Genomic DNA, 11,585 nt, shown 5'->3' with positions numbered 1-11,585 from the left:
ACAAGACAAAGATGTTGCTATTTAGGAAATACAAACCCTTAGAGGAGATATCATGGAGAAAGACAGATACTTCCATGCTATGGAACAGGAGATATTCAAATTACTGGAAGAAAATGACAAAAAGGACAAAGCTCTTAATCAGTGTTGGGCACAAATCAGCAAATTACAAGCAGTAATCAATAAGGTCAGTGATGAGAATTCTGATCTCTGTCATGAGGCAGAATAGCTTCATGAACAGGACAAGAACTTACTTAGTCTCAAGTCTCAGGAAAGGCGACAAGGCACTACATTCAATGGAATTGAAATCAGTCACAGCTCTGGCCAAGGAAACAATGTACCAACAGCTATTCCTGTGGCCAAACCTGGCTATAGCCCAATAGTGAGGTATGAATCACTGGCAAATATTCACAATCATTCCGGCCCACAAGAGAACAGAAATGAGTAACAGAACGACACACACCAGAATGCACCATGAAGTCCTATCAGAATCATGAAATTTACCAAGCCGTTGATAAAACAATTCAAAATGGGAGGTGATTGCTGCATGAAGACCATTTAGAAACTGTTCATGATATATTTAACACCCTCCAGATACCTAGGGAACAATGTAGACAGTACTTTCACCTAACCCTACATTCAGCAGCTGCTAGTGTCATTCGGGATCTCAATGAACAGGAACATTTGTCATGGGCGGAATTTGGGAAAGAGGTTAGATACCAGTTCTCACCTTATCAGTCTATACATGATGCCAAAAATGCAGCTTATACTACGAAGGCAAAGCCGGATATGTGCCCTTGCCAATAACTTCAAAATTTGAAAAAGGTATTTTCACGCTTTGATGTGGCTTTTAACCTTAACTCTGTAGAATTTAAGATGGCACACTTTTATGGACCCCAAAAATAAATTGTATCCAGGTTAATTTGTGAATTTGACAGGGAAAAATCACTAGAATGGATAATAGAACAGGGGACCAGATTATATGAAGTGATATTTGGCCAGAGAGAGGAAGGACCTAAGAATAAGGAGACAAAAGTGCAAAGAACCTGAGCCAGCGATTCTGGAGGTAAAATCTGTAATGATGCCACTTGAATCAGCTCAGACTCAGGAAAAATAACAACATGCCACCTAGTCAAAGGGGGGGTGCCTCCACAGAGGACATCACCCCAAACTCCTATGTTCCAATCCATTGATCCCAGCAATAGGGATTCTTACAGTAGCCCTAGATATTTGGGTAATTCTCCCCAAGTGGGACTTCACCACAACATGTCAGGCCTAAATAACAATCAAAATCAAATGTGCAATGGCCCATACCAGACACTAGGAACTAAGAGTAGATTTGACCCTAATACAATGGTATAACGCCACCAAGAATGACTAAGACAAGTGGATAGATTCAATGAAAATTGAAACCAGCATAGGGAACAATTCCCACCACACAAAAGACAAAATATGAATTATGTCACTTGCCAATATAACCAATCCCCAGCACCAGTCGACCATGGTCAAAGGATGGTCACTCTGCGTTCTCCACCTCCTGTATCACATGAATTCAGAGGTAACACAAATAGAAGTCAATCTCCTGAGAGGTATCACAATAGGTCTAATCATGGTGAGTTTAATCACTACCGGCCCAGGCCACGAAGAGAAGAATTCAGAGACATGGACAGGTTTCAATGCTTAGAGGCCCAAGTTAAAATGTTGTCTAAACAGATAGGAAAGTTATATGCAGTTCAAAAGCAACAGCCAAGTGAAGGTGCGGAATGTCATAGGAGTGATCTCGTGTGTTCTGACAATAAGTGACTAGTTAATAATCTCTGCACTGGTGAAAACACAGATGCCCGTGAATCACCACCTTTGAATAATGGATCTGAATTGCTTACTGATTTAAAAATAAGAAAACAAACAAATGAAAGTGAGATAGGGAATTTCAACACATACAAAAAGGGAGTGTGGTTCAATTTAGAGTTGCACCAGACTGTTGAGGTGTGTGAAAATGAAGAACAAAAGGGGAAAAAATAACAAGAAAAACCCAAAGAGCCGAGAAACAGATTTAAAAAGAGCATTCAATGTGAAAATAAAACACAAGGCGAAGAGTTAAGATCGACGGATAGATCATCCTCACTTAATAGTCAGAATACTGTTGATACCCATACGTAGAAAACAGTAGCTCAAAAGGAGGGTGAAAGTTGGTCACTTGAGGAGTATTTTGAACCACAGTATTCCAAGGGACAGAAATGACAGGCTCCATGCAAAACACAGACAAGTGACATGCACCAGAAGTTGCCAGGCTGTCACGTGACACTTGTGAAAATATCCAGTCAAAAGGTTGCAGTGTAGAGAATCTAACAATGAGAAAAGTAGAATAAGAAATTGGGGTGTGAACACTGGTGGTCCCAGGTCAGAGGGACGGTCAGTGGCTACACTCCAAATGGGTTCTGAGCCCAGGAGAATAGACAAAGTAATTCAAAATAAAGTGAGCAAAAAGGAGGAAAAGATGTCATTTCATATGCCCATTTGTCTAGCAAAGAGTAGAAAAAGAGCTAATGAAAGTAAGTCCTGAAATCAGCAAAGATTCAAACTTTTTATGTGTACTAGAAGAGGTTCCAGATAGGTAATATGCTCCTATTATTATTGAAGAAAATATAATGCATTTGCAATGATTGATACAGGTGCCCAAGCAACGATAACGTCAAAAGAACTAGTGAAAAGTATTAATGAAGGGATATCCCCAAACAATCACCTGCAGGTGAGAAAATGAAGGCCCTGTGCACAACTTTAATGGAGAAGAAATACTTATCGAAGGTGTCACTGAGGTTGACATAAAGATAGGAAAGCATCAGATGAGACAGGAAGTGTTTATCAGAACCATTAATGAAATACCCTTTCTCATAGGGAGAAATTGCCTGAAGAGGTTGACGCCCCTCATTGATGGGGTAAATGGAGTATTGTGGTGTTTAGCTAAAAAACCATTGAGACCTAAGAAAATAATGACACAAAGCAACAGTGTAAAAGAATGCCATAAGTTGCTAAATCAGAAAGTGAAGTGGAAGTATATCTTCAGAATGGCTGTGTGCCCAGTGTTACTATCGTTCTCAGGTGTCAGGATAAAATGCAAGGAGAAAAAGAGAAGCAGTCTTTGGACCCCAAGTAAAAATGGCTAACATAAATAGATGAAAACACATTGTGTTTTTATCAAAATGAAGAGAAAACGCAAACCAAATGTCACTCCAGAGATAAATAAAGAAAAGCACATTTCAACTATCTCAGCAATGCACATGGGAGATGGGCAGCCATGGATTCCTATCCATTTGCACGGGCATCCTGAAATGATTGAAGCCACTTTAGAACTTGAGCATGAAAGAAGTTTCATTAGTGAAAAGGTATTCCAGCAAATAATTGACAGGGAGCAGATCTCAAAGTTCAGAATAAAGAATCAACACATTTTTGCCCTAGATGACCCCGAGTCGGGGCAAAGAACTGTAGGAAGATGCATGTTAAAGATTACAATTGGTCCTAAGAGTATTCATCACAATGTGTGGATTGTGAGCTGGAGACAAAATAAATTTGATTTGGGAAATTACATCATGTACAGGATGTGTATGGTATTAGACTTTCTAAATCAAAAGGTTTGGTCCAGGTTCGGTGGAGCCGCACCTGAATTTGAAGAGAAAAGACAAGCTTACCATTGCCCCCAAATGACACCATATGTAGTTGAACTGCAGGTGAAAAGGGCTGTTACAATTCCTGTGTTCATCAGACAAGTTACAGTAGCGTTAAAATACAGAAGGGACAACAGATAAAAGGTTCTGATGCATTTGTATGCCTAAATGAATTCATGAGGCAGCAAGGATTAGAATGTGAATATACACCACTGATAGAGATTAGGGATGGACCCATTCAAATCCTGGTGGACAATAAAGGGTGTCAAAATATTCATTTGGAAGATAATTCAGCAAGCAATAGGAATGGCAATACAGAAATCTTATTACACTGCAGATTTCAATAATATAGTGATTGAGAACATTCCTGAAAGCTATGTGACTGCACAGGGTGAGTTGCCAGAATCCCTTGATTCCAAGACTAAAGGATTTTTTTCAAAACAGTCTGTGTGCCCTTATGAGCAAAATTAAATAGTGTGCTGTCAATGATGATTGTGTTCTATTCGAATAAAATGAATCTAAAAGAGAAAAGCAGCATATTGAAATGGAGGTCAATGTTCCAAAACATTTAAGTGTAGTGACCCTCCAAAGAGATACTGCCACACGATTGGAGGAAAGTACAGAGGTTCCTCCTTTGGAGGACTTCCCAGAGTTCTCTAAAATGGCAGAGGAGCCAATTGAAGCAGCAGATGCTTGCACAAGTGAAGAAGGAAAAGACCAAGTGAGAAAAATATTTATGGAATTCAAACAGGTTTTTACCAAAGATGCATATGATTGTGGGTTAACAGATTTGCATGTTGCCACACTACCAGAAGGACATGGTAGGAGCCAGTATTTGTGCAACAATATAGCTTACCCCTGGCATGTTTGTAATCACTAGCTGAGATAATCAAAAAATTAGAATCTAGTGGAATCATTAGACCTATTCATAGTACATCAAATACCCCTGTATTAGGTGTGCTAAAACCTAATGGTCAATGGCGCTTGTGTGCAGATCTCTTAGGAATTGAACAAAGGGTACCTGTTTCAAGGTGGCCCCTTCCATTTATTGATCAGGGTCTTGGGCAGGTTCACTGGTGAAAGGTGTTTATCCCGTTAGACCTTACAGCTGGATACTGGTGTGTGCCACTAGCTGAAGATATTCAAAATTTGTTTGCATTTTCTTTTGACAAATCATAATATGCGTGGTCCCGGACACCTTTTGGGTATGTCGATAGTGGGAGTGAGTTCGGGATATACCTCAGCAAGGCACTCCCGGGTGCAGCTGAAAGGGCGACAATAGTTTATGTGGATGATGTGCTAATGAAAAATGAAGATCTGAAAAGCCACTTCAATGAGATAAGACATGTGCTTAGTCAGCTACAAAAGGCTGGGGCAAAAGTATCTTTACAGAAAGCACAATGGTGTATAAAAAAGGTAAACTTCCCAGGTCATGAAGAGACAGAATATGGATTAAACCTACAAAAGAAAAAGGTGGAGGCGGTTCATAAACTAAAAGATCCCACTAATTTGAAAAGTTTAAAAAGTTTGTTAGAAATTACAAGTTACAACGGGAAATGTATTGAGAATTATGCAGAGATTGCATAACCTTTAACAAGATCACTGAAGCAGGGCGTACCCTGGAAATGGGAAAGAGAACAAAATGAGGCAGTAGCCAGCCTAAAACAGTGTCTAATGAAAGCACCATGTTTGGCATATCCAATAAAAAAAAACAGGATTTCTTTGTAGAAATAGGATTCACCGATCAATGCATGTCAGCAGTGTTATATCAACAACATGATGTGAATAACAAAATGATTGCATATGCTAGCAAAGCAGTGTCACAGGTAGAGACCAAATGTAGTGAATGCGAAAAAGCTACTTTTGACCACGGTCTGGACGTTACAATATTTCTGCCCCTTAATTCAAGGGGAGCGTGTGATTGTTGAAACAAATCACCAACCTCTGCAATTTCTGCAAAGTAAGAGAGTCCGATCAGGGAATTTGGCCCAGTCAAGAATTACTTCCTGGACATTAGCACTTTATGGATGTCTTATACAAGTGAAATATGGACAAAATAAAAAGAGCCCAGTTGCTCAGTGACTAGCAGAGTTGCATGATTGTGCAGCTGCATGTGCACCTGATGACACAGAGCTAGAAACAAGTTTCAATGAATTTGAGCAATCCCTGCACAATGCATTCAATTAAGAAACATGTAAGGATTTACCAACTCTGTATGAAGATGGATGTGCATACCATGTTGAAAATGATACAGAAAAAGAGCTAGTAACAGGAATAGGAAACATATGGTTTAAATGTGGCAACATTCCAAGAGTAAGCATGAGGATAGGTTTCAGAAGTAGTCACGTGGCAGAATTGGCTGTTATTTATAAGGCAATATCTACAGCAGTAGAAAATAAACTCAAAGAAATAGTTCTAATAACTGATTCTGATTATGCACGAAATAGCTTTGTAGAATATTTACCTGGTTGGAAAGTGAAAAGCATGCTCACTTATAATAAGAAGCCACTTAAACATGGCAAGATAATTCAAGCTATAGACAATCTTGTGTCAGAAAATGATCTGATAGTGCTTTGGAGGAAATTATGTGGTAATTTGAAAACACATGGTGAGGATAAGGAGGGAAAAGCTAAGGCAGCTCAATTATCCAAAATTGGAGCTGTAATAGGGGCGTTATTTCCTATTGAACACCTGCTTGGTGAAATACAGGTAGATGCGATAACAAGCTCCAAGACTCCAAAAGCAGTTGAGCAGCCGGTGGCACAATGGAGTTTTGATACTCCGGATCAGGACCTCATTTAAGGGCAAAAGGAAGACCTTATAACCATTTGCTAGATGCAGAACAAAATCCTCTGACTGAAGAGGACTGCAAATGGAAAGAGGAATTGAGAGCGTTATTAAAAAACAAACACAAAATTAGATTATAAGACTGACTGATGATTAGAGAATCAGTGACAGGCCAAATTCAATGGGTAGCACTTTTGTCATTTCGGGGACTGATGTTACATCATGACCACAATGCCACAACTGCAGGACACAGAGGTTCACAAAAAACGTTGGACATTTTAAAAGATTACGTCTATTGCCCACACATGTCCCAAGATGGTGAGCTTTACAGCAGAGGTTGTTTAGTGTGTGCATGGTTTCAACCTGTGTCACCTGCTCATAGAGCACTGTTGATGAAAAGGGGTTTGACACTCCCGTGGTCTTATTTACAAATCGCCTATGTTGGGCCGGTAAAACGTTCAGCAAGGGGAAACATGTACATGCTGACAGTAACTTGTCTAATGTCCAAATGGGTGGAGTGCATTCCAGCTGCAGACTGCAGTGCGCAAACGGCAGCCACTTTACTTGTAAATCATATTTTTTCAAGATTTGGTTTACCTCAAAGAATAGAATCAGACCGTCAAAGTCATATCACTAGTGCATTTGATGATAAAAATATGGCAAATATTGAGTGTGAAGAGAAAGCTACACATTTCTTATCAGCCCTCCTCTTCAGGGAGAGTAGAACGGTGTAACAGATCAACAGTTGAAATGTTGAAAACGTTTGTAGCTGAAGCAGGATCTAGTTGGGATTTGAGGCTTCCATTGTTACTGATGGCTATCAGGTTGACACCCTCTAAATCAACTAATCTCAGCCCCCATGAAATATTGACAGGAAGGAAAAGGGTTCTGCCACAACACTTACTTTACAGAACAAATGAACATTCATGAATATGAGGAAGAATTGAGAAAGCACTTGCAATATGCGTTTGCATTTGCGCAGCGAAATTTGGAAAAGGCTACTGATGGTGCAAAGACATAGTATGATAGAAAGGCATCTGTGAGAGAATATGAAATTGGAGACCACGTTTACAAATTTAACTTCGGAAAGGGGAAACATAAAAACTAAAAATTTCTTGCAGCATGCCAAGGGCCATATGGTATTGTACATAAGGTTTCACCTGTGGTCTACAGAATTGCGAAAAAGGGTTGGAGAATTAACCGTGGAACAGTTTGTCCATGTTAATCAAATTAAGCCCTGTTACCCGATACATGGAGTGAAAAGACTAGAGCCAGGTGAAACTAACCGGGAATACAAAATAAAAAAGGTAGATTGCTATAGCAAGTGATTAGGTGAAAATAGTTAGTGGGAAACAGTCTTGATTGCATGGCATGCTATTTCTATAATTTGTGTTTGTGTGCATAACTATATATAGTTTCAGGTGCTCCAGTGGAAAAGGAAAGTAAAAGGTTTGATGTGCTTGATACTTAAGGTGTTTTTTTCTTTTTACTCTAGAAAAATATTTTTTTCCTCGCCATCGCTGGATCCTTGGAGCGCCTGGATCCCTAGAGGATACCACTGGATTGGAGTCCCCTGGAAAGCCCCCTGGACCAAAGATGGGAGTGAAGATGAAGACCCAAAAGATGTGGTGATTACAACCCAGAAAGAGGTCCCATGGAATCCCGGAATGGAGGAGTTCCACCAAGAACGGGGTCCTGTGTGATTTTTTTTTTTTATCACAAACTATTACTTACAAAGTCTATTTCTATTACAGACTATTTTTACTATTTGTATCACAAACTAAATGTAATTTTTTTATAGGCTGTATGTACAAAGACTTTTATCACAGACTATGTGTATCACAAATTGATTGTTATCACCAACTGATTTTTGTAGTTTTATTTTTACTGGGTTTTGCATTTGACTGAAGCCAATGACAGTTTTATTGGATGTATGTTTTCTGAAAATGATAATTAACGACAAAGAAGATAAAAAACAGATCAATTAAAAAAAAGAGATCAAAAGATAAAGGTGATCAAGAGATTTTAACAAAAGGATATTGTTTTCTTATTTTTTCCTTAAAGATATTGTTTTTTTTCCTTAAAGACCCATAATTATTTTGCTCAAGGCTGGAAATGTATACATAATGTTCTCATATGTGAATCTGGTCATTAACGTGTTATTTATTTTCGACTGATAAGAGGAGATTCAGTTGGGAAGAGCACATGTGTTTTAGAGCATCTGGATTTGTTTTTCCTGCAGTGATTTTGGGTTATATCCCAGGAGCAAAAAAGGAGGGATTGTAAGGGTAGCTGTAGGAGCTCAGAATTTTAGGGTGAGACTCCACATTTAAGCTTCATAATTTTTGCATGCACATGTTATTGTGGGTTTGAACTGCAATAGAGGCTTAGGGGGTGAAGCTAATTTTGGGTCTCAAGAGTGTGAGTCTCAGGCAGAATTAAACAAATGTCAATGCCCAGTGCACATGATTACAATTGCAGGTTACTTCAGGATGATATTTCAATGGACTGGGCTCCACTAAACCTAATACTAATATATATCAACATACTAACCCAACCCCAGTTAACATATAACTGAATCCCTTAATAACGTTGAGTGCAAATTAGTCTATGTGGAAAAAGTCTGAAGGCAGTTTGGAAAATTCATGATGCTCTTTAAAATAGGAAATTAGACGTGCAGGCTGAATCAGCACTGGGTTGTAAGCTGAAAAATTTGAAGATCAGTTCTACTAAAAACAGGCCATGTATGAAGCAGGAAGCGCAAGAGAAATGTTTAATTTTTCTTTTCAGAAATGCAGTTAGCACAACGAGGAAAACACACAGAGGAAATCATGTGATGTGGGTGGATCCAGTCAAGGGAAGGCATATCCCTGGATTGATAGGGAGATATATTAACAAGGGCTTTAAGTGGGAGTAGAGTTTCAGACCTCTTCGGGTACTGGGAGACAGAGCACGCAGCTGGCCAGGCAGATGAAATTCAGTGTTGCAGGCTGTCTGATGCTGAGGCAGTTGTTATCTGAACGACCCTGGGTGAGACAGGCGGAAAGACTGATGACGATTTCCATGCTAAAATGATTTAGAGACATCACCAATATTCTAGGTAATTATAAATTAAGTGAGGAGCTGCCATGTTGAATGGGATCAGTTAGTTAAGGCCAAGTAGAACAATTAATATGAAGTGCTGCTTATTTTTAACGTGCATGTAAATTTGTTTTTATGTGGAATACCATTGCTGTGATTTTTTCCTTTTTCTCAAAGCGATTTCTTTTGCCAAGTTCCACGTTACCAAGGACAGTTGGTCGGACAGGGCACAGCTAATCACGGAAAGTTATTTCAATATATTTGCACTGTGAAACACAATGTGGGCATAGCTGTTACTCTGTCTGAATTGCAGATTTATATTTAACGATAAAAATAACATTTAAAAGTCACTGGTAGTCTTAGTACATTCTTGCTGCAGTCAGTCATTTTACTTGATCTGCACAGAGACATGTGCGCGATAAGAAATATCTCAAAGTGAAGTAACTGCTGTGAACTGTTTAGCTAAAGAGATTGAATTAAAGTGCAGTATTTCAATTTGCCTGCTTTACAAATGTTGACATCTGGCCAAAAGGGCATTGTGTGGCATTGTACATAAGATACCACAAGGAAGCATGAATCATTCATCCAGAGTGAACCAAGTCTAGCATTTTGTTTGCTGTTAGTGACTCTGGTAAAAACAATTATCAGGCAATATTCTAAAATAGTCTCACCACCATAGAAATACCATCATAATAAAAAAATACCACTAAGTGATGGGTATAACCCCAAAAATATATAGAACATAACCCTTAGAAAGTCCTGAAGGGAGTAAGATAGATAGGGCTGCTGTCTTTACACCTTCACCGATGATGCAGGTATAATGCTTGTATAATGCAGAAACTCCTTTCTGTGACCTTTCCCTTTGAATCCAGGGGATGGGCAAAGGACTTTCCTGTACAGACATTAGAGACTATTGATCAACTGTTGCACACCATGACTGGGTGAAATGGGGTAGCCTGCGGTAAGGTGGAGGGATCCCACGGGATGGGTGGGGATCGAGGGACTAGTTGAGAATCTCCATAAGAAGAACCACCCTACGGACTGGTAAATGAAAAATAAAACCCTTGTACTGTTTTTCTGAGTTGCTGAAATTATTCAAGCCGCCCGTGACATAGGGCATGTGTTGGTGGTCGAAGCCATCCTTAATTCAGACAAGAAAATGAAGTCAGTTGGAGGTTGTGTTGCAATATGGAGACGTGATGCATTTTTTTACTTCTAAGATTAACAGGATTTGTTTTTTTGAGAAGTGATTTAATTTTTAAAGCTAGTTCATCAAAAGTGCTGACCATAATGAAAGAGAAAAACTACCGAGAATTCCATATGCTGATTGAGTCAAACGAGGAAAGGATTTATAAAGAAGATCTTTTTTTTAAACTGGATTGAAATCCAAGAGGGATCCAGGTACAGAGTAGCAGTAAGGTCTTCTGTAGGTTTGTAGCAAGGAGAGAGATGAAACATAATTGTGATGTAGTGTGTGATACTTCAAATAATACAAGAAGATGATCAAAGTACACAGGATGGGCATGAGGAAAGACAGAAGAAGCATGGTTGACAACACAGTAAAATATAATGCACAGAAAATGCAATTGATGATCAATTTGAAAGCAAAGTGCAAGAAACGCTGCAATCCAAGAAGTACATAAGCAAGAAAAACAACAGTCAGAGAAGCACATTAAGACAAGACATAACCAGAGCCTGTAACAGAGGTTTGCTAGCGGTAAAATGGAGGAAGGAATGAATGTTCTTAATATCCAACAGTAAAGAATGAAAAGATCTAGGAGCAGGCTGACTGTTCTTGAAATGGAAAGGCGAGATCGGAATTGAAAGACAGGTTTAACGGCCATTGGGCGAGGAGACCACAGCAGTGGAGTAAGAGATTGACTGTGCAGACTTTAATTAATAGATTGTAACTGGAAATAAAATAATCCCAGTCTTCCATTTATTAAGATGTAGAGAATGTGCAGCGCCAAAGCATATCCCACAAAAAGATTCTAAGAGGGGGGTGGTGTGCTCAGAAAAGAGGAAGGATAGGAAAGATTTGATATTCATCTGCGTGTA

This window comes from Ambystoma mexicanum, chromosome 13, assembly GCF_040938575.1.
Source record: "Ambystoma mexicanum isolate Mex_15411 chromosome 13, UKY_AmexF1_1, whole genome shotgun sequence".
NCBI classification, from domain to species: domain Eukaryota; kingdom Metazoa; phylum Chordata; class Amphibia; order Caudata; family Ambystomatidae; genus Ambystoma; species Ambystoma mexicanum.
Note: the sequence above shows the minus strand (reverse complement) of the source record.